This window comes from Triturus cristatus, chromosome 4_1 (genome assembly GCF_964204655.1).
Source record: "Triturus cristatus chromosome 4_1, aTriCri1.1, whole genome shotgun sequence".
Taxonomy (NCBI): domain Eukaryota; kingdom Metazoa; phylum Chordata; class Amphibia; order Caudata; family Salamandridae; genus Triturus; species Triturus cristatus.
Window position 1 is genome coordinate 428,497,914 of NC_140585.1, and position 20,550 is coordinate 428,518,463.

Consider the following 20,550-nt stretch of genomic DNA (forward strand, 5'->3'; position numbering starts at 1 on the left):
GCACACTTTGCATGTTCACCTTGCAGGCTGCATTACAGCCTGCATGGAGAACATGCCCAGCCTCCCATTCCCTGGCCGAGCGCTGATCCACAGTGCTCAGACCAATCACAATGCTGCATTCTGCTTCCTGCCCTGGAAGCGGGAAAGAGGACCAAGAGGAGGCAGAGGCGGCGGCGGCGGGCGTAAGACAGATAAGTGTGTATTTTTTAAAAATTTCATTCCCTCTTGTCCTCTGCGACCCGACACCTCAGAGCCTTCAAATACCAGCCGCCACTGAGCATAATTTTTTGTTTTCATGGCACAGGGAAATGAAATCCCAGCATCGGCTCAACAGCCTATGATTCTGGGTAAATTATTTAATCTCCCTATGCCATAAAAATCAAAGAGTAAAAGGCGCCTTCAAGGGATTTATTTGGAATACTCTGTTCTATTGCTTTTGATATATATTTTTAACTGCAAGAATTATTGATAAACTCGCCAGAGAGATATTATTCAAATGTATTTTAACTAATAAATATTTTTGTTCCTTGTGAGGACATAAAAACCAATGAACCAATCACAAAACAATAAATATTCAAAACTCGGGTATATATAGAAAAAGGTTTTATCTTTTGAAATTTATCAAGGGTACTACAGAGTATACAAACAATGTAACAAGAGGAAAATAAATACAATTGTATAATCCTTCAATGTCACTATTGTAAACACTTTTTCTCATTGTACATTATTTTCCAGAAGAGAGTGTGAAGGTCGACGTTTCAGTCTCTATGCATTTGTCCATGAGACCATCTTCAGGACTATCATAGATTTAAACAGTTGACCCCTGAATGGTGTTTCCAAAGATTCAAGAATTATAGAATACAATTGATACGTATATGTCAAATTGATCGTCGTTCTGCAGCTTTTGTTTAAGGTGAATAATCGTCAAAAGATACACGTAAGTGAATTCTGGTGCTTTTTGGACGGTGTAATTAAATTTCCAGTCCCCAGCAACTTCCCAATTGAAAAAGTTTATTCTGTTAAGTTTTGTAGCGCAGCGAAAATTCGGCAGTCTGTAGTCGGATTAGTATCAATAATTCTTGCAGTTAAAAATATATATCAAAAGCAATAGAACAGAGTATTTCAAATAAATCCCTTGAAGGCGCCATTTACCCGTTCATTTGATTTGCCCAAGCCCTCAAGGGTAGATTGGGTTTCCCATTATATTCAATAAAAATCAAAGAAGCATGCTTTCATGTAAAACTTCTGCTTCTCATGTAAAACGCTTTAAACCCTTTGGGCAAGTTCGTGCTATATAAAACTGTATAAAATACCCACGACTCACTGCACATATGAGCTGAACTGGCCAAAGGGCACTAGGAAGCTTTACAGTGAAGAAAAAAAAATACTGATACTGTAAATACCTGCTTCAAAGCCAAGCCCCCCCAAACAAGCCCCAACCGGACCCACCCCAATCAATTTGGTGAGTACTGGCACTTCTATTTTTCCATTTGAAGCACTGGCTACAAAATACTGTGATTTGATACAGCATTGATCTTCAGTTCTTTATACAAACAGGTGAACTCAAAGGGATACCAACAGATCAGGCTAGCTTACAATGTATTTACTGTACAAACTGTGTTACATCAAGCTTCCAACCCTGAATGACCCAAAAGTGTTACTACATTAGTTAGAGTTTAGGAAATGGTGCTCCTTTCGCAGCACTTCATATACATATTTTGCCCTTCAAGCCCACACTTTGGATCCATCCCTCAGACATTAAGTAGAAAGGCCAAATCGGGGTAACTTCTTGCACTGAACTGACTTCATGCCCGCTGAACACTCAAGCACACAGGAGTCCTCGGAGTCCCATGTGGGGGGTATGAGAGCTTAGTCCAAATCCCACCTACCCTCAAAAGAGCCGACTATGATGCAGTGATCCTGGTAGTAAGTCTTCCCTCTTCCCCTCCATTTCATTTCTCCAGATCAGTTTCAACCCCAGGGGAGGAAATATGGATCTCTGTTAGGAAGGATGAGTGGGAGTCCCAGCCGCCCTTCCTTCAGTACTCCAAGGGGTGACTCCCACTGCACAACATCAAGATGGCAGTCAAGAGGAAAAGTTTACTTTTCCATTTTTTAAGCTAAACCCATTTGTGTATCTCTCATAACTTCAAACAAAAACATACGCATTGCTGACAATTTGCTTTGAAGTTCATGTGCCCTGGATTCAAAACCTGGATCGTCCCTTAATAAAGATCGAATATGCACTCAACACTAGATTAACCTCCCTTTCCAAAACTACCACGGTCTGACTCAAAAAAGTGTCAGAATAGCACTGCCTATTCCAGATTATGCCTCTAGAAGCGTCCATCGGTTGAGTGCTAGGAACAGTGTATTTGTTCTCAATTCCATGAAATCTGCATTCTTGGGGAATCGCAGTCAATTATGAGGTCAGTCTCAATACCTTCTTAAGGAGCAACCAGATGCACAAAGAAAATGAAGTAAGCAAAAAAATGGCAGGTTCATATAGAATCCCTCCTTGCGCGCTGAATGTTGCAAGAAGGCATGACGTTCCTGCAGTAGGAGAAACTTATTAAAGAAAATAGTGCCTACAGACCAGATAAGACATACCGTGTAAAAACAGAAGTAAAAAGTGCCAGTCCTCATGGGAGGTTACAAGTGAAGACAAGGCAGTACTTAGGAGGGACGGACAAACCTATTAACAAATCAGAAAACAGCATTTACAAAGGACAATGACACAAGTAAATGAAAAATATGGGCAGAGAGTGGGCGGAGCTTCAAGTTCATACTCGAATACAGCATGCCTCACAGAGCAGCGCATGCGTTGCCCAGGCTCGACCTAAAAAAAAAGGCTTACAGAATTAGAAGTCTATACAACCAAAAAGAGACCAGAGAAGATGCAAAAGCAATTAGTGAGGGAAGTGCAGCAAATGAATCCAAAGGGTTAGATGGAAGAAAATGGTCACAAGGTAAGGGCCAAATTTGGAGAGCGCAAAAGAATGATGTGGGAGATGAGAGCAAAGTAAATAAGGAATGGCAAAACCAATAGGTCTCGCCTATTCGAGAGCTACTGGCTTTGTCAATGTATTTTAGCCATGTGTATCATGGCTAAAAGTTCAAAAATAATTTCGCTAGGACGTGACCAGTACTGGCAGCATTATAGCTCTTTTTTTTTGGGGTGGGAGGGGGGCCAGCATCAACAATTGGGGGGGGGCAAGCATCAACAATGGGAGGGCAAACTACATTGATGGGAGGGGGAGGGAGTGGAGGCAAGCAACAACGATGGGAGGTGGTGCAAACAACGATGGAACGGCAAGTGACGATGAGTGGGGGAAAAAGGCAGGTACAAGCAACAAAGGGCAAGCAACGACGTTGGAGGAAGCAAGAAAAGAAAGTGCCTGAATTATGAACAGCAAAAGGGCACTAATAAAGCAATTAATCAGTACATAGTTTATGCTCCACTGATGGGACAAACATGCACAGCTAAAGTGAAACAGGCACGCGCTGACCAATGGGAAGCAAGGAAATGGGACTAGTGATGAAGCCAACAAATGGTAAGTAATAGGCGGGCTCTAATCCCCCTTTAAGTTTAAGCGAACAAAAGATCTTGAAGGCAAATCACATGCGCTGTCTCAGGTGAGACCTAATAAATGGACTACAGCAGTAATCATCCAATTCAAGTGGAAGGGAGTTGAAAGTTTTACGTCGGAGTGACAAAATGGAGCAGAGGAAGTAAAAGGCCGAGAGTGAGAATAAAGAAAACCATGGAAAATTGCTATTGTTACTTGTTGGTTAAAGTGTTTGGTGTCAAGCATGAGGTTCCGACTGAGCACTGCTCTGAATCATGTATTATTGAAGCTGTTCTAAGACATGCAAAACGTTCAAAGTGTTTGAGGAAAGTGTAGTGCATTTGCATGTTCCTTCATCTGGAGCATTGTTCCTGTCCTCCATATGGTGTTAATGGAACTATTTTAGTGTCTCAGTTTGATATGTGCATATTAATTCAGAAACAAGCATTGGAAAAACCAATACGTCTAGGATAGGCTACCAACCTTTTGTTTTGGTATTGTCAATGCTCATTTTGTTTTGTAATGGAGTTTGTACAATTTTATTGTTGGGGTTTCTGCTGAGCACTTGCCAATTTTCTTTTAAATGTCTAAAACAAAAATCCTTTTATGGTCTTGAAAAGCACACTTTTCCTAGTAGCCCCTGGCACTGAAGGGAAACACCTTGTGTGTAGATGTGCTCCTTGTGAAAGAGTTGTCACAGTGAAGTTAGCTAGTGTCTGAAGTGGACTGAACCATTGCCCTGTGGTGCATGCTGTAGTGAACAGAAGAAATTGTGAATGGCACAACAGGCCAATGAATGCAGATGGTTGGCTAAAAGTTCCTGTAAGTAAGTATGTTAGGTATATTATTTTAGTAAGGCCAAAAGGTCTTGGCGAATGCCAGACCTAACAAGAATGGTGTGGACTAAGTCTGCCAACATTTTTTCATGGGCTTGGTCTCAAACTCTTATATGCACGCCTGTAGTGGAGAGCAAAGATGAGCAATATAACAGGAAGTGACCACTCGTATTGAAGATGCGTAGTCTGATGTTAATAGGCTGGAGACTACAGGAGGTCAACAAAAAGCACATCTGGAGAGGGTCTGCTGATATGGGTAGGCACCCTATGGCTTTCAAACAGCCTTAGCCAGGCATGGGTGCACACCTGAAGAGCTTTGTATTGATTCCTACTGTTGTGTAGTAAAAATAAAGAGAACCGTGTTGAGAGTCTGTGGGTATTCCATGGTAATACAAGTTTTCCACTGGCAACAGATGAAGTGCTGCGGATGATAGATGATGCGCCACAGTGGATCTGTAACATGAGGGGATGATATATAGGGTCACACATGACACAGAACCAAGACTGTTTTAGAGAATTATTCAAACATTTGTCAGGTGTCCAAGAGCATGCTTTTGATCGAGGCTAATGCAGATCATTAAATGAATGACTGTCCAGTGACGGTGTAGGAGAGATTTCCTCTCAGGCTTGTAGAGTCATTGGTCTGCAGTTACAGATGAACAATGATTCCCTGAGGAGTGAAATCTGATTTTATGAGTGATTAGTAGAGTAGGAGAAGAACTAGTCCTTGGTCCTGATGAGGCATTTACAATAGATGGTGGTGAACGTTTAGTTCCAAAATTGATTTTGAGGTTTCAGGAGCCGAATGGTGAGCTTCAGTTTACTGAATCAATCTGGGGTATAAAGATTTAGTTCGAGCTCAGGTGGGATGATGTAAGTTGTGAATGGGGAAATGCTACTCGATTTTCCTGTTCCAGCTCACAGAATCACAGTTCCTTTTCATCCCTGCTTTCTCCCTTTGTCACAATTTTTCCATCGTTCTCTTCCTCCTACTGTGTTTTTCTCTGGATCAAAGTCTGCGGAGGAAAAAGAAGTGCTGGTTCCCCAAAATGAGTGCCGGTGGGCCCCACCTGCAACCACTGGATCAAATGAATCACTGCCTCTACCTCTTGGCAGGACAGTCAGTTGCATTAGGAGGTATGAGTGAATCTACCTTTTCAGTCCTTAAAATACATGAAACTTTGCACATGCGCACAGGTTTAGTGTGTACATTTGTTTTTCTCCTGAGCTCAATGATTTAACTGTATGATGTTTTCCCACAATATGGAAATTGAGGCATGTATAGCTTTATGTAAGACACTGTCAATGATTTACAAATCATCCAACACAATTATACATTCATTACTGTAAGGATTTAGCCCCCAGGGATATAAGGTATTTGTGCTTATAGTCAACATAAGCAGAGTCAAGAGAAAGCAGCAAGAGTCATAGCAGAGATGGAGCGGGGTAAAAGAATCTGGCATGGAGATACTCGCTCAGTACAATGAGATGCGTTAGCAGACTGTAGAATTGGCTGTTTAATTGTCAATAATAGCTCCAAGATGGTTAGCACTCCTTTATAATCAACCCATAGCCACAGTGCAAGTAAATGGAATGCGATCAGCGACATTCCCCATAGGAAGGGGGGCGAGGCAGGGATGCCCCCTCTCGCCACTTCTCTTTGCTTTAACCCTTGAATCTCTCGCCTGTAAAATTCGAGATCACCCAGAAATCCGGGGCTTCCAAATGGTTCCCACCAACGAAGAAAAGGAAAAGATCTCCCTCTATGCCGACAACATCCTCTTATATGTCTCCAACCTCAATACAGTAATCCCTACTCTATTCGATACCATAGTAGAATATGGGAGTCACTCCAGGTATAAAATAAACTGGAACAAATTCACTCTCTATTGTCCCAACGACACCCAGATAGGCTGGCCGTTGCCCGTCTAACTGAGGGCCGTTCAGGAGGGCTTTCAATATCTAGGGATCTTTATAACCCCACACCGTGAGAATGTAGGCTTGAAAACCTTGGAAAGGTCTTATGAAACTTTAAACTAGACGCGGAACGCTGGAAAGACCTCTCCATCTCTCTGCTCGGAAGAGCGGACATTTTTAAAAGGATCACCTTACCTCAATTGTTACACGCTCTCCAAAACACATACCACCCACTCCCATGGGGAGTTTTTGCAGAGCTGGAAAGTGGACTCAGATCTCTACTATGGCAAGGTCACCCCAGAATTGCGCTTAAAACACTACAGCAGAACCCCTATAATTGGAGATTGTGCTACCGGATGTAGAAGCCTACTATTGGGCCTCCCACTTTGTTCCCATAAATGAATGGCTACATAGAGGCAGAGACCACCCAACATACAGCCTGGAGCGGGAAGTAATGGTGCCACATACAAATCTACACTATCTTTACAGGGGGAAAAGGAAGCTCCCACCTACTGCCTGTTAAGCAAATCACTCTAGAAGCATGGATGAGAGCGACAAAAACTATAGGCTGGACGGGCCGGATCACAAAGTTCACACCGCTCTGGGAAGGGAGTAGATTCAAGGAACTGCTAAAAGGATTGGAAAACTAAACTAAAGGATTTGAGACCTGGGACCTCTTGGGCATTTCCACGATATAGGACGTAACGGTCAAGGGGGAACTCAAAACCTGGACAACGCTTAGTCAGGAATATGACCTTCACAAATCCCAATTCATCAAATATGCACTGCTGCACCATGCATGGCAGGCAGAGGGTAGACAGTGTGCAAGCCTCCCAATATGGGCATGCCCCGAGATATAGAAATATTTCAAGACCATAATCGAGACACTGCGGAATTCGCCATACTGGGAATCCAGAGTGAGTTGGACATTGCTAGGGCCCAACTAATCTTCGCCTCCCTAGGACTGGCGGTGGCCGAGAGAGATGTGGCCAAGCGGTGGTGAGTGGTGGAGAATCCAACGATCCAGGAATGGACAAGAGGGATGGACATCTATATGGCCGCTGAACACACCACATACCTATCAGAAAATTCTGCAAAATATGGGGTTCGTGGGGATGACACTTTGGGCTTGACCTATGGGAGGATACACAACAACTCACGTTACAAGTTACACAGGGGGCCCGTACGGTTAGCAATGGAGAACGGCGTTCCTTACTCCTGGGCCCAAAGGGGAGAGTAGATGTTACGAAAGAGCAATGGTACCGAAACAAATTAACACCAAGTAATGGGAAAGGTGGGCTTCTGTTGAAGATGGTGGGGTTTCTATGCAACCAACAATTGTAGTATCGTCTGTTGAAAGTATTGAATATCTAATAATAAAAAAGATTTATAAAGAAAATAAAATGTATGGTTCCAAGATGCAAACTAGGAGCACCCTAGAAACTATGAACTCAAAAGGCAAATATAACAGACAAAGAATTCATTCTTTGAAATTGAAAAGGTCCTGGCCAGACAAATGTTAGAGAATGAATGTAAGGATTTCCTCAATGGGACACCCTTAAGAAAGTGACATTCACTGAAAGAAATAGACTACACTTTTTAATGGTGTCCAAACAAGATTTATTAACTTTCTTGGCCAAAATATTTCAGCGCGCATTTCAGAATATATAGGTATCTACAAAAATAATTATGTGTACATATTTGTATATTTAAATGACTCAAGTTCCCTAAATAATTTTGCAATCTGACACCCTGCACTGCTACTCCCCTCCTTGGTTATTATCAACCTTGTTATCTTAATCAAGGAAGTGACAGCAAAACTGTACTTTCGGTTGCTGGTACTGAGCCTTGGATTCATGTCTGAGCTCAAAAATTAATAACAGAGCAGTGGTGCATTAATATGCATGATTTTGATTTGTGTGTGATGTGTGCAAGCAACTTGCATTATAATTGCAAATGAATGCCAGAAATAAACATTTGACAGTCTGATGCATGTGTTTGCAATCTGCCTCAACAGTGCAACAGACAGGCCATCTGGGATCGGAGGAACTGTTCTTTAGGCTCGCTCTAGGTAGGACTAGTGAGCTGGCACAGGCTGGTCTGTCCTGTCATTGCCTAGGCCCAGGTGTTGTGTTATCAACAATGCAATCAAAGATCGGCCACTATATTCAGGAAAAGGAATGCTAGCATATTTTTAAGCAAGGAGCAAAAATCTGATTGTCTGTGCTGTTAAAACTTGAGAATGAGTCTGCTAATTAAAATAAGATCCACTTACTAGGCTCACATTAATAGTAGGAAGCAAGTACACGCATTGATAAATGCAGGAAAAGTATGCTACAGGCAACAGAAATGGAGGAAAAGTAAGTGGCAAGCACAGGAACCAATGGAAAGCATGGAGGCGGGGTGTAAGCCCTTAAAAGGTTTATTTTAAATACAAAAGTTTTCACAAACACAGCGCAAGAGCTGTGTAGGCGAAACCTAAAAAATCAAAAATAGAACAGTGACATGCAGAACTAGACATTTTAATGGAGCGCAGTTTTGTTTATGTAGAAGCTAGCGATGCCATGAATTGAGAAATGTTTGCCGTCCTAATTTTTCTACTTCTGGTATTTTTTAATCTTATTCATTTTCAAGCTAGAAACCAATAAAAGCACTGGCTCTGAATGCTGAAAGAAAACTCAATTGAAAGTGCAGGGGATTTTTTACAAAACGGGCATCTAGTATAGCATAAGCAGTGGAATTGGAAATAAAAGGGGTGAAGTAGGGAAATTTGGAGTCGGGTGGTCATTTGCTTCATTTTTCCGCTCTTGCAGTTTCCTTTATAAACTATTGTGATCTTCCACCCAAGTCCATCAGGTTCAACTGAAGCAAAACAAAATTGTAGTCCCAAATGCAGGAATTAACTGGCAACACTTTGATTTTCTTCCCTAACTTCTCAGGTAGCCGCCTGCTGTCTCCGACTCCGAGTAAGGTGGAAATGCGGTACCAGGGATTCTGTGCACAGCATAAAGGTAGACAGATAAAAATTGAGAATTCCATACAAGCTAAAAGTCTTCAGTGAAAACTGCATACCACTTGGGGAATGTTAATGCCAGTCATTAATTCCCATATTCAACATTTGATCCTGAGCTCATGTTAAACTTACTGAGATTCTTCTCGTACAACTTGAGGCTTCAACAAAGTGGCATTGTGGGAGCCACGTTAATTCTTCCAGAGATACCGCAATCAGAGCTAGCTAACACAGGTGATCACTCTCCTAAGGAGACGTTATTAATAAAATATACAGTACGTTACCTCCCATTTGCGATGGTAATACTCAAAGCCACCATTCGTCTTGCTTTCCACATGCAAATCACATTATGTTGTCTATTTAAACCCACCTAATGTTTTAACTCTCCTACTTTAGGTCGTTGATAAACTCTCCCATCGCGTAGTAATACTCCCCAGGAAGTGTGCTCCCCATTTTGTAAACATCCGACCCACCTTCTAGATATCTTTTTTTTGGGGGATATATTTTATTAGATTTTGTTCCCGTGTACTATTCACATGCAAGATAATATCACATTGGTAGATAGCTTTATTAAAATGTTAATTCTTTCTTTGTGATTCTCTCTGGTGTGTGAGCTGTGACAAATGTTTGTATCATAGACAGTAGTCTACAATTCATAATAGTTCTCCAAATACCCAAGGCCTCATTCCTCCTCTAGCACGATGACTTTGGGACCAACCAAAATACACCTAACCTAACAAAGGATGATACTCACAGATTATAAATCTGTTTGGAAAGTTCACATAAAACAATACCCTTATGGAAAATCAGATGAGGTTTTAGATCCCTTGAGACTCAAACATATTGCAGTCATCCACCTGAAACAAACCCAATAATCAGCCATCCCTTTATTAAACATAGTGATTGTTACGGATTAAACACAGTGACACCATACCCCCCATGACTCCAGTCAATAAAAATACAACCATACAAAAAGGCTGCACAGAATTCCAAGAGCACTGCAAGGCCATACAAATGCTAGTGGCATAAGATACCCTAAACAATAAAGGATGCACCGTCCTGGACCACACAAACCTCCTTAACCATCCTGCGTACCATGAGGAGGTCCCACATACCGGCTTTAAATGTTCCTTTTTCGAAGTGTCAAAGGCCTTGCGGAACCCTATGAGGGCATGGTGTAAATTCAGAACTTCACAGTGGGCAAAACGTGAAGTGACCCCCTGATCTTAAAGCTGATCCTGCTCACAGTGGACAAAACTGAAGTGACCCCTGCTGTTAAAGCCGAACCTGCTCACAGTGGACAAAACTGAAGTGACCCCTGCTAATCACAGTGGACAAAACTGAAGTGACCCCTGCTAAAGATGATCCTGCTCACAGTGCAGTGAACAAAACTGAAGTGACCCCTACTCTTTTATATCCAACTTTGTTTTTATTTAGAAAAAGAGGTGGGCTCAAAGTACACAGCTGTGTGCCTACAACCATCTTGGCCGGCAGCGAACAATATCAAGTTCCATTTTATAAAGGCCTTACAGCCGAACATATCGCATATTTTCCCCTTCCAATTCACTGCCTTCAGCGTGACATACTCCGGAGGCCCACCACCCCACATCCCACCCAAAGCCGCGTGTATGCCCGAAGCGGGGGCGGATAAGGCAGGTGTACCTGGTGGTGCCCGGTAGTCTCCGACACGAATCCCGCAGCTGAGGGCAACCCTGTCGCTAAGCCGGGGCTGCAGCGTGCTGCGCGGGTACACAATGTGTGAGGGAGCTCGTGTGTGGCGGTGTAGCGCCCCGATGTAAGCGCGCAGGGTCGGAAGGGGTTGGATAGAGGCGCGTCGCGCCACCGCGTTGGGTTATCAAGGCCCTATTAACGCACTTAACCTCTACACGTCCTGAAAGCAGGACAAACTTAAGTAAACAGAAAGCGGGGGGGGGGGAAGTGGCGGGGGGACGGGGGAGGGCGGCGGGGGAGGGGGAAGCAAAACGGCAGTCCTCGCAGCGGTGTGGAGGGGGAGGCCCAGGTCTAAGGGACGCAGCATGTGGGGAAGCATGTCTGTATCGTGGTAGGGTCCGGCCCCGGCGAGCCCACCCGCAGCTAGGAACCCCCCAACGTCGAGGGTGTCAATGCCCCCGGCCGTGTGAGAACCTCAGAGCGCGTCTGAGATATCTCGTCCTCGAACAGTTTCAAGGCCCGCAGTCTCGGCGGTTTCATTCGCGCGTGTTCTATCCTGCCCAAATGGGCCACCAAGGGGGACCAGAGGGTCGTAAACCTGGTGTCTCTAAACTGAAGGCGGGCTGTAAGCAGTTCCATCGCCAGTACCTGCCAAAGACGAGTGAACCACACGTTGACGGACGGTGGCTCCGCCTTCTTCCAGTACACCGCCACCGTTTGCTTTGCAGCGCCTAACATATGAAGGCTCAGGTGCCAATCGCGGCCTGTCATTGCCCTTCGCGACGTCGGCCGAAGGCCCAAAATAATCGTGAGGGGGTCCTCTGGCAGGGGGTAGCCAAGCACCTTCTTGATGTGGCTGAGGACTTCCTTCCAATAGGTAGTCAGACTCGGGCACGTCCACCAAATGTGGATAAAGTCTCCTGGTGCTTGAGCACAGCGCCAGCACAGCGGGGACACCTTGGGGAACATCTTCTGCAATCGGACAGGGGTGTAGTACCACTGGGTCATCACCTTGTAGGCCGATTCCTGTTGGGGAATGCTGCGGAAGGTTTTGGGGATATCGCTCCAGAGCCTCGTCCATTGGGCGGGATTAATCTCGGAGCCCGAAAGATTCTGCCAGTGCTCTTGGTACGGGTGTAGGCCTGGCCGCTGAGAATGTTGAAGCACTTTATAGACTCGAGAGACTAGGCCCTTGTATGAGCCAAACGTACGCGCCAAGTGTTCAAACTGGGTGAGAGGTCTCGTGGCCGCCTGCATCAGCGAAGAGCCCTGCACCCAATGCCGAAGCTGAGCGTATTGGAACTTGTCCCCGTCTGCCAGCCCAAAGTCCCTTTGACATTGCTGGAAGGATTTGAAGGTCCCTCCCTCGAAGAGGTCTCGGATCGTCCGGCAGCCACTCTCCGTCCAGTTCTCGAAGTATGGCGCGCAGCAGGCCGGCGGGAACTGGGGATTGCGAGCTAGAGGGGTGTGCGGTGAGGGGAAGGTGGTGAGGCCCCTGCGGACCGCCACTTTATCCCAAATCTCTAAGACCGTCCTAGTGGGGATCGCCATGTACGCACTACGGTGACGCGCCGCCCGGGGCAGCCAAGCGTGATCCCAAATCGGGCGACAGGTAACTGCCCTGTCCATGTGGAACCAGATTTTCTCGCTTTCCCACGCCCCCCACTCCAGGACATAACGGAGGTGTGACGCCCAGTAGTACTCAAGTAGATTGGGACAAGCAAGGCCGCCTCTATCCCGAGGAAGCTTTAATATTTTGTTAGAGAATCGCGGCTTCTTACCTCCCCAAATAAAGGAGAGCAAATCCCGTTGTAGCCCCTGGATGTAATGTTCCGGGATGGGGGTCGGCAGGGTCTGAAACAAGTAGAGAATCTTTGGCAGCACGGACATCTTAATCGCGTTGAGGCGACCAAGCCAGGAAAGCGGCAGTGCCTTCCAGGCGCGCAAGTCGTCTAGGACAGAGCGCCTGCACTCCTGCCAATTGGCCTGCGTCCAGGTGGCTAGGTCCGGCGTCAGGTTGAGACCAAGGTATCTCACGGAGTCGCTCGCCCATTGATATGGGGTGCTCGTCCGCAACGTCGCTGCCTCCGTCTCCGGGATCGTGAGATTGAGCACCCAAGACTTGGCGTGGTTAATTTTAAGCCCGGAGGCCCGCTCATAGGTATGCAGCAACGAGTGCGCAGCTGGGAGCGAGGCAGAGGGCGAAGACAGCGTGAGGAGGAGGTCGTCAGCGAAGAGCGCAACTTTATGGTCACGTCCCCGAAGGGAGATACCCTTGATGTCCGGCGACTGGCGAATGAGAATAGCTAAGGGTTCTACCACCAGGGCGAAAAGCAGAGGCGATAGGGGGCAACCCTGCCGCGTGCCCCTGCAGATGGGGAAAGGCTGTGTGAGTTGGCCATTCACGCGCACCCGGGCTGCCGGGGCAGCGTATGGGGCCATGATGCGTGCCTCCATTTTGGGTCCAATCCCCACTTTCCGCAGAACCGCTCGAAGGAACTCCCAATCCACCCGGTCGAACGCTTTTTCAGCGTCTAGGGACAACAAGCAAGCCGGGATATCCCAATGCCTGGCCTTTCCCACTATGTGGGCAATGCGGCGAACATTATCTGCCCCCTGGCGTTGGTGGATGAACCCCACCTGATCCGGGTCCACGAGGTGTGGGAGATGAGCACTAAGCCGTTTGGCAAGGATTTTAGTATAAAGTTTAAGATCCGAGTTCAACAGGGCTATGGGCCGGTATGAGGAGCAGAGGGTGTGGTCTTTCCCTGGCTTTGGGATGAGGGCAATCTCGGCCATCGCCATGTCCGGGGACGGCCCCCCCGAATCCGCGAAGGAGTTAAAGAGACGGTGTAGGTAGGGTTGCAGCTGCGGCAGAAAGGCACGGAAGAATGCCACCGGTAGCCCGTCTGGTCCAGGTGTCTTGCCAAGCGGAAGATCTCCCAGGGCTCCCGCTATTTCTTCCAGCGTGATGGGCTCCTCTAGGAGCTCGGAGTGGTGTTTACTCAGTGGTTCCCATTCACAACTATCCAGCGTCTCTGTGATCAGCGCAGGATCTGGCGGCTCTCTCTCGTACAGGGAGGAATAATATCCATGGAACGCCCGAAGTTTAGCCGCCTCGGTGGTCACCCATGTACCTCCCCCTCCCTGTAACTTCGCAATGTGGGCCTTTACCGTCCTAGCGCGCAGCCGCCTTGCCAGCACCTTTCCCACCTTATCCCCACCGATGTAAAAGCACTGCCGGAGCGCAAGAAGTGCCCGTTCCGCCTTATTCATCCGGTGTGCCCGTAGCTGACCTCTAAGGACCGCCAGGCGCCGCTTATGGGCCGCCGAAGGGCGGGTCTGGTCCATCTTCTCCAGCGTCTGGAGTTCGCGGGTGAGTCTGGTTTCATACAGTTGGGCCTCCCGTGTCCGCGCGGCAGAGATAGCCGTGAGGGTACCCCGTATCGTGGCCTTGAAAGCGTCCCATAGGAGGGGGAGGGGGGTCTCCGGCAACTCGTTGTGCTCGAAGTAGTCTAAGATGGCCGTCTTTATTTCCTCCCTGTCTCTCGGGTCCCGTAGGGCGTGATCTGGGAACCGCCAGCGGCGCTGACCGGGGGCGCGAGTGGAGCGCTCGTGGAGTAGCAGCTCCACATGGGCATGGTCGGAGACCGAGATGCTCGAGTGCGAAACCGATATAGTGTCAGAGAGCAAAGAGTGGGAGACAAAGAGCATGTCGATGCGGGAGTAGGAGCGGTGGACGTGCGAGTAAAAAGTGAAGTCTTTCAGCCCCGGGGAGTGGTAACGCCACACATCCACCAAGGTCAGAGCAGTAAGGGATTTTTTCACAGTAGCCGACAGGGCCCCCACGCCTCGGAAGCCTCCCCCACTGCGGTCTAACTCCGCGTCCCAAACCAGGTTGAAGTCCCCCCCCACTATGAGGTCCGAATCCACCGGGTCGAGATACTCCCGGATGACCCCGCGCAAAAAGGTATCCTGCCCCTGATTAGGGGCGTAAAGATTGCAAAGCGTGAGCCTACGGTGCCCCCTCGTGAGCTCCACCCTCAGGACCCGGCCCGCAGTGTCTCTACGCACCTGTGTGTCCCCGTGACAGAATCCCGCCCGGCAGAAAATAGCAACCCCCGCTGTCTTGGTGGCCGCGGAGGCCCAAAATCTGTGAGGGAAGCGCGGATGGGCCATACGGCCCACATCAACCCGCAGAAGGTGCGTCTCCTGCAGGAATACCACGTCTGCCCCCTGTTGGAGCAGGTACCTCCAGATCTGATGGCGTTTGCTAGGCGAGTTAAGCCCCTGCACGTTCAAAGAGACGACCTTCCAGGAGGGTACAGTAGTCACAGACATGGGTCAGCATGTGCAGATATCCCCCCCGGCCACCCCCAGCCCCCCCACAGAGCCCCCCCGCCAGAGGGTAAGGAAAGAACGAGGAAGAAAGCAAAGAAACAAAGATAAACGAAAGAGTTAGAGGCACAAAACGGCCAACATGGCCAACAAGGACTATTCCAGTCTAGGGAGTGGCCAGGCACTTCGGCACAGGTTATCCCAGAGAAGTCACTCTCCCAGGAATAGTGGTGGGGGTCCGTCGGCACTACCGCCATTCTCCAAGTTCGAAGGAGCCCCGGGCCGCCGCCCGGCATCAGGAGCTGCAGCAGCGACAACAGCGAGAGGGCCGCCGTCTCCTCCCGCACCAGCAGCCGGGAGCCACAAAGCGGGCCATCTCAGTTACCCAAGGGAGAAGGAGCCCAAATCGCATGCCCGGAAGGCTACTAGGGAGCAGGCTCCTGTGACCCCGCCGGCGAGGTTCCGGCCTCCAGCGACCGAATGTGGCGTATGATGTCTTGCTTGTCCTTCGAGGAGCGACTAGCGGCAGGGGAAGGAGAGCGCCCCGCCCGGCGCACCCTGGACCAGCTAGGCTTAAGCGAGGCTCGAGGCCCCGCGGCACCGCGCACCGGGCTGGCCGGAGGGGAGTCCGGGATCTGGAGTAGCTGCGCGGCTTCCCTGTAGGACCGCAGCACCCGTCGTCTGGACTCCCAGTTGAAGATGAGGGCGAAGGGGTGTCCCCATTGATATCGAATGTTGAGGTCTCGCAACTTGTCCGTAACCGGTCGGAAGGCCCGCCTGCGCCGGAGGGTCGTGGGAGCCAGGTCCTGGAATAGCTGTATCGGGGCCCCGTTGAATTTGATGTCCGTCCTGTCTCTTGTCGCCTTGATAATGGCCTCTTTTTCGACAAAGAAGTGGACCCTCGTCAGGATATCGGGAATCAAACCTGGCCTTCCGGGTGGGCCCGACACTCTATGGGCCCTGTCCAAAGCCGGTGGAGAAGCATCGTCGTCCCCCCGGAGTTCATGCAGGAGGTCCGCCACGAAGGTCATGATATCCGTCCCCTCCGCGCCAATCGGGACGCCCCTAATGCGGATGTTATTGCGGCGCCCCCTATTTTCCAAGTCCTCCTGCCTGATCTGCAGCTCCACATTCTGCTCCTCCAGGGCCGCTATCCTCTGCCACAGGCGCTCCTGATCCTCCGAGCGGGCGTCCAGGGTTTTCTCCATGTCGTCGACCCTGTCCCCCAGCTCCCCCACATCTTTCCGGAGCTCCTTGACGCAAGCCTGGACCTCCGTGCGCAGCGAGCCGATTTCGGACTTGAGGTCCTGCATGAAGACCGCCATGAAGGACTGTGTCACTGGCTCCGCCGATCCACCGGCTCCAACCGCCTGCGAGCCCGTCGGCGCCCCTCCAGGCTTACTCCAAAGGTCCTTTACTGTGGCATCTTTCGCGGGCGCCGATGGGTCCTTTCCTGACTTGGTGCGCGTCATCGTGCCGGTATACGCCGCCTCTACAGGGAGACCCCAGCCACAGGACGGCTCGTCCACTCAGCGCCCCTGGGGGGCCAGCCCGCGCCGAAGGGTGTACAGGCCAGGTCGAGTCACGTCCAGCGTAGGGCTGCTCCACTCCCCAGGTCGCGGGCCTGTCGCAGCGCCGCCGCGGACGTGCCTCAGGTGCAGTAGGTAACCAAGGCCTCGCGGGCCACGCCGAAACGCGTCGTCTTCAGGGTACGGAGGCCACCAGGTCGCCGGGCCCACCAGAGTCCGACTCGGGGCCCTCCCCACTCACACAGGGAGCAAGCAGCACAGCGTCCGGCGCTCCAGGAAAGCGCGCTGTCCTCGCAGCTCAGCAACCACCTGGGGGGGGCCGGTAGCCAAGCAGTCCCACCGTCCCGGGTCCCGCTGCCACCGCACCCCTCAGCCCCGCTCTTCCGTCGAGTCCAGCAGGAGGGGCGAGCTAATATCCAGGGCTCGGTCCAGCCTCCAGGCCCACAGCCGCCGCCCGCAAGGTCCAGCCAGCCCAGCCGCCTCCAGTCCAAAGCTCAGATCCAGGGCCGCTGCGACCTCCTCCGCTCTAGGCCTTCAAGCGCCCCCACCGCAGCCGTCGCCACCACACGGACAGCGCTCTCAGGAGCCCCCCAGCGTCCGGGACCACCGCTGTCAGGGCACCCTCCGCGGCTACAGGCTTTACCCAACCAGGGTGAACCGCCCCGCGGGCCGATGCCTCCCGCCGACCTCCTCACCTCGGGCGCAGTCCAGCGCAGCAGGATCCGGCGCTCGCAGGCAGCGGCCGCAGCTTCAGCGGTGCAGGGTCCCAAAATGGCGGCCTCGCCCGCCGGGGCAGACACCCCAGCTCCGCTGTCCTCGACCGGCACCAGGGGGTCTCGGCCCCCGCTCTCCGCCGCCTCCAATCGCCTCAGGCCGGCCAGACGGCCTCTCGGACGGCCTCGCAGCGGGCTCCAGCTATCGGGTGGTCCGCGGGACCCAGCAGCGTTCACCGGCGCAGGGCGCGCAAGATGGCGGCCGTCTCTTCTGTGCCCGGGAGCCCCCAGTGTCCGGCCTCCGATGTCGCCAGTCGTGCTCCCCGAGCCCGGCACACCAGGCAGCGGCAGCCCCCTCCAGCTCCGATGGCCTCTCGCACCAGGGGAAGCCGTGTACCGGCAGTCAAAGGTGCTTTACGAAGCTTGTTTTAGCCGGCGGCAGCCCGGAGCCCCGACAGCTCGCGTCCTACTCCATGCTCGGCTTGGCCACGCCCCTGACCCCTACTCTTAAAGCCGATCCTGCTCACAGCGGACAAAACTGAAGTGACCCCTGCTAAAGATGATCCTGCTCACAGTGGACAAAACTGAAGTGACCCCTGCTGTTAAAGCTGATCCTGCTCACAGTGGGCAAAACTGAAGTGACCCCTGCTGTTAAAGCTGATCCTGCTCACAGTGGACAAAACTGAAGTGACCCCTGCTAAAGATGATCCTGCTCACAGTGGACAAAACTGAAGTGACCCCTGCTAAAGATGATCCTGCTCACAGTGCAGTGAACAAAATTGAAGTGACCCCTGCTCTTAAAGCCGATCCTGCTCACAGCGGACAAAACTGAAGTGACCCCTGCTAAAGATGATCCTGCTCACAGTGGACAAAACTGAAGTGACCCCTGCTAAAGATGTTCCTGCTCACAGTGGACAAAACTGAAGTGACCCATGCTCTTAAAGCTGATCCTGCTTACAGTGGACAAAACTGAAGTGACCCCTGCTCTTAAAGCTGATCCTGCTCACAGTGGACAAAACTGAAGTGACCCCTGCTGTTAAAGATGATCCTGCTCACAGTGGACAAAACTGAAGTGACCCCTGCTAAAGATGATCCTGCTCTCAGTGCAGTGAACAAAACTGAAGTGACCCCTGCTCTTAAAGCCGAGCCTGCTCACAGTGGACATAACCAAAGTGACCCCTGCTGTTAAAGCTGATCCTGCCATCCCTGGCTCCAAGGCGTTCCATTAATCTTACTAACACAAATGATTTTATTAACGATTTGTACTGTGCCTTTTTATAGCTTACACCCCCCCCACCCTCGCACTTCCCCCCCACCCCCCAGGAACAGGCTCGAGGTGCGCTAATTAAATAAAAAAAAAGCAAAATCAAATATTGTTTCTGTGGTCTTTAACCCACACCATACGTTACCCCTAATGTATATGTTTGGGAAGAAGCATCAAGAAGACACACAACCGTAAACATGACCCTGCTTGAACAAGGTCCCTCTGCGGGCACCAGGACTGAATGCACCGAAATGACATTAGATGCCGCTGATGGGTGACACTCACGTGGGCATTAATACGATGCTCTCCTTAACATGTTTAGTCTCCTAACAGACATCCGCTGAATTAAGTAGAGTTAATATAAATATTGTTCCAAGGACAGCTTTGTATCGACCTTTAATAAAAACATTATCTCGCGGTACCTAATTACGGAACCGACTGGTTTCTATCAGGCAATGAAGTTGTCATCTTGCAGTATGTTTTTGAGTGATCATCGCAGTTCACCAGCTCGAACCTCAGTGTTTCCAGCCATGTTCTTTCGTCTTTCTGAGCTCAGTACAATAAGCACCGCTGATTTTGGTAATAACACCCGTTTTTACAAGTCTTTGTGACATTATAGAAAGCGCCGTCTAAGGCGTCACACATCCCTTGCACGCACACGGGCATTAGACATACGCTGTATAATATTTTCCAGACGTTTGCTTCATGTGACAGTTCAGTTCATCTCCTTGAGAACTGCCCCCGGAAACCCAACAGTACAGAGTATGAGACCCAGCAACAAACTTCCCTCACACGAGTAACCCCAAGATGCGCCCCCTACAGCTCCACTGCATAAGTGCAGCTTGAGCTATAAGCCACAGACCGGTTACAGCATCAAAGCAAACCTAAAAGTACCTCAAGCTATAAACACCGTAAGAAATGTTCAAGACATTACGCTTTGCAGAACTCTATGGTACTTAAAACGTAGCTGCAAAAACATCCCTTTCCATCTGCAGCTGTAAAAACGCCCATTGAAGCGCGTGCCACCCTTTCACAGCTCGCGCACAGCAGACTAACAAGTAATATAACTTTCAACTCACCACCGAGGATCCCGGAGCTAAGAAACAGGGAAGCAGCGGCGAGCTGGCGAAAATGAAACCGCGGAGATGCGAGACTCCCAAAGTTCCCTGGAGGCACGGCTTCGCGAAGAAAGAAAAGTCCCTGGCAGAGCAGCAAGGTATCCTGTCGTGTTTTTTTAACGACTCAAGGTCTACCCTGGAACTATTTGTCCACCGAAAATGACGAAAAGCGAGCGAAGGGGGAGGAATGCTGCCTGCTCTTCCTGCTTGAATGGCAATTACTTGCTGCAGCTCAAGCTGCTGGGAGAGGAAATGGGGGTTGGGACTGGAGGAGGACGGGCAGGGAGGGCGCAACAGGCGGGCTGCTCTGCGAGCTGCAGGGAGAGAGCCCTCCACCGCCGCTCCCCGTCCGGGGGGGGGGCGCGCATTCTTACGATTCCCAGCCAAACAAGGGTTCAGACACACACGCTGCACCAACTGATATCTTTTTATCTTTTGATGCGCTGCGTATTTCCCTCTTTTATATATAGCGCGCGCTGCGCCCTCGAGCATTCTCAGACGCCCTTGCAGTGTTCCATCCGGGAGGAATAAAAACACCGGGTTAGGTGGGTTTACGTGCCGAACGGATCTTTGTCATCTAACTTA

The 20,550-nt window shown here is 49.9% G+C and overlaps 1 protein-coding gene across 6 annotated transcripts in view; it reads right to left on the reverse strand.

The window, feature by feature from the left end:
• TSPAN9 (tetraspanin 9) overlaps positions 1-20,189 on the reverse strand; it is an 828,427-nt gene extending 808,238 nt beyond the window's left edge. Inside the window, exon 1 of one of the 6 annotated variants that reach the window (XM_085652565.1) lies at positions 19,927-20,189. The gene's annotated coding sequence lies outside the window, so the exon portion shown is untranslated. The remainder of the gene's footprint in view (positions 1-19,926) is intronic. The other 5 variants (XM_085652573.1, XM_085652568.1, XM_085652562.1 and 2 more) reach the window with 5 other exon arrangements.
• Between the last annotated feature and the right edge of the window lie 361 nt (positions 20,190-20,550).